Below are 3,426 nucleotides of genomic sequence, written 5' to 3'. Positions count from 1 at the left end.
CCTGGCAAAGTCCTGGACCAAGGAAGAGGTTGGGACTGAAAAACAGGGGAAGTCAATAGCCACCTGGTATGCCACCAATGTTAAAACAATAAGTGCCAGCATCACCCTCATAAATTCTGAACTCAATCAATGCCCCAGAGCCAGTTGATGGTACAAGGTCTCAACCTCCCTACTTAGTACCAGGAAGTGGTTGGCCCACACTTTTCCTGGGGGATGTGGAAGAGACCCCTGGAAAGGTCTTGATTGGTGACCTTTTCCTCAGCACACACAGTGGGGAATGACTTTTCTGTTTCTTCGGAAAGGCACTTGCTCCACAGTGTGAAGTAGCAGCACTTTCATAACCTAAGGCTGATCTACAATCCAACAAGGAGTTCGGTACCAAAGCGGGCCGCATGGCCTGTCTGAGCAGGAGCTGCTTTAGGCGAAGGTCCCTAGACACCTGAGTATATTTTGTGAACAATCTACAGATTGAATACCGTTTCCTGAAATGGGACTCACCCAAGCACAGCAAGCACTGTGTGTGAGGATCATGTTGGGGATCGCTCCCCCACATGATGGACAATGTTTAAACCCCAATGAGGGCATCACAGGAGAATACTTAACAAAATACAACCAACGCTAATCTAACTAACACTAAGGGTACTACTAACTATATACAACTAGAAAAAGACACTAAAATAGTGAAAGATTGTGAAGGTTAAGACCACACAAAGCTCTGACTCCTGCCACAGACTGGAAAGAAGGAACTGAGGGGGATCAGGGAGGTGCCACCTCATATAGCGAGGGGAGGGGCTATGGCCACCGGGCATGAGTATCACTCCTGTATGGGTACTGATAGACAAAATTATGCTCCTGTGCCCTGGGCATGCACACACCAAAGTGGAATATTCAGCTGCATCTACTCAAAGAAGAATCTTTATGTCAATCAGTTATCTGCAACCTAGGACTCCTGCCACTGGTGTACCAGCTGTCTTCCTTCTCGCTTCATTTGTTGCTGATCATCAATAAACCAAGGTGACCTGTGAGGACAAAGCCCTGGGAAAGGAAGCCTAAGAGCCACTTTATTGATGGAGAGGATAAAAGATGATAAAGTTTACTAATCCATCAACACAGGAGTCTGTTGGAGCCACAATATTCTCTCTTAGAGCCCTCTGGGAGATCTCCATTTTCATCAGTCTCTGAGAAAAGACCATTAATATTATTATTTATTTGCAAGTAGCACCTTGAGGCCCCAGTCTAGGATCAGAACCCTCTAGTCAAAACAGGTCAATTACCCTAATAAGAGTCTCAAGCCACGTGCGTTAATGATCAGACATGGGTACAAGTGTCTAACCTTCCAATTTCTAATCCCTTTTGAAACACCAAATCCAAAGCATGACTGTCTATATGAAATAAGCCTGCAACTACCTAGTGCAGCCTTGATCCCATCATCATTATGGTGCCACAAAATCCTGAGAGGACTTCACAAACTCATCTGTGTGGCTATTTGAAGGCACCAAGCACTTTCAAGTCCTGTGTTTTACAAGCAGTCAGGAACTTCATAATCTTACAGGGTTCTCCAGAGTACAACAGAGGATACGTACACCAGAACCAAGCACATCTTTATTCTACTCAGATTTACCCACCCAATGGACACACTGTATGAGATCCAGTACTGGGACAGGAGTTAGCATTAGTGTTCCCAATTTATGGTCTGAGTCACATGCCTCTTGCAAGGTGACAAGCGTCTTCTATTCCCATTAATGTCAATGAGAGTTGAAGGAACTCATCCCTAGGCAATGTTTGTCCTCATTACAAAGTTATCTTAACATTTTGCACAATTGCTCAATTCTTCTGTAGAGAGACTCGGGACTGAAAGAAGCAAATTTGTTCCAACTTCAAAATGAGGCACATTCACAGAGCTTTCAGTGGGGAAGTTTGCAGATCATCTGCCCACACCATATTTCATTCTAGTCAGCATTATTAGCCCCTTGCATTCAAGAGCACAAAATTCCCATGTGGCCCAGGGGGCAGAGGAAAAAGGGAGTGGAGAAATATCTGGAGGGGAAGAGCTAGTCCTTAGTTCTAAAAGCTACACTTCCATCCGACCATCAAGACATACCTTATGAGTCAAAGAAGAAGTAGTTGACCACACACCACATGCCTGGTCCATCTCCTTGGTAAAATGGGTGAGGAAGCCATTATCAGAGCTAATCAAACTGCATTGTCTGCTAGACATGCACACATAACATGCAGCTGGACTCGGGTAGAACAGGAAGAAAAAAACACAAAGCAAAAAGAAAAAAAAGTTAAGTTTGTGCTGCAGCCAAGAACAAGTAATGGAATTGTGATTAATCTGAACATTAAGGAGTCAGACAGTCCCACTGAGGAAGTATTCTATAAAGAAATATTTCCCATTTCTAACTTGAAAGATAAGATCCAGCATCTGGCCAGAAGCCACTCCTCCCCTTTCCCTCCCTTACCCCAGTGATTGTATGTCACCTAGAAATCATGCAGTTTTTTGCTTGTTGGCTTCATCTCGGCACAAGGACAGGTGCAGTGAGCCTCCCATTAGCACCATGCAGACACTAGCAGCACTTGTAAATCAACCAGATAGATTATGCTGGGGAATGAGCTGAATCTGATTTCAGTATCAGGCATCACAGAAACACAGAGATAGGCTCTTTGGCATTCCTATAGCGGCTCACTATTTTTGTTCTCATTCTCTATTTTGCAAATGAATGAAGAGGTTTGTTTCGTGTTTTTGAAGTCATAAACTGAGGCCATATATTAGTGAGTAAGAGAATATATTTAACCTTGTGTGAAACATCAACAACATACAAAAGTGATATGAAATATCATTGCAAAGTGATGACTTCACAGGCAAAACTAGGTTACTTGGAGATTTCCTGGTATAGTATATTTTACATATGCGATCTTAAAACAGATATAGGCAGAATCCTGCCACCCGTTAGCAAAAGAAATCATATTTCCCTCCTATGATTTAATCAGAGGGCTGACTTTCACAGATGCAAGGTCATGCAGTAACTGTGAAATGACTTTTTAAAGCACAAAGGAACGTACAGAGCAACCTTTACAGCATTTTAACAAAAAAGATTGCAACATGTTGCTATGTTTAGTGAGTTGAATCTGATTTTGCAATCCCACCCACTCTTTCTTCACTCATCCTGAATTTTCTAAAGCCAAGCTGGAAATTTACAAAATTATCTACATAGACTTACTTCCTCCTCCTACCCATTTTCCTGTTTTTCTACAAAAGTAAAAATAAATAACAATGTACAAGAACATTCTGTTTTGCAGTTAGCATCCTGCAATGCTGTTCAAATGTATAAATTACATAACAGAAAGACCCTACATGAAGCTGTATGAAAGGTTCTGATCACATCATCAGCTTTGTGTGTGTGTGTGTGTGTGTGTGTGTGTGTG

This window comes from Terrapene carolina, unplaced genomic scaffold (genome assembly GCF_002925995.2).
Source record: "Terrapene carolina triunguis isolate 2854851 unplaced genomic scaffold, T_m_triunguis-2.0 Scaffold210, whole genome shotgun sequence".
In the NCBI taxonomy this organism is placed as follows: Eukaryota; Metazoa; Chordata; order Testudines; family Emydidae; genus Terrapene; species Terrapene triunguis.
The sequence above is the reverse complement of the archived record's forward strand: the minus strand, read 5'-3'. Positions refer to the sequence as shown.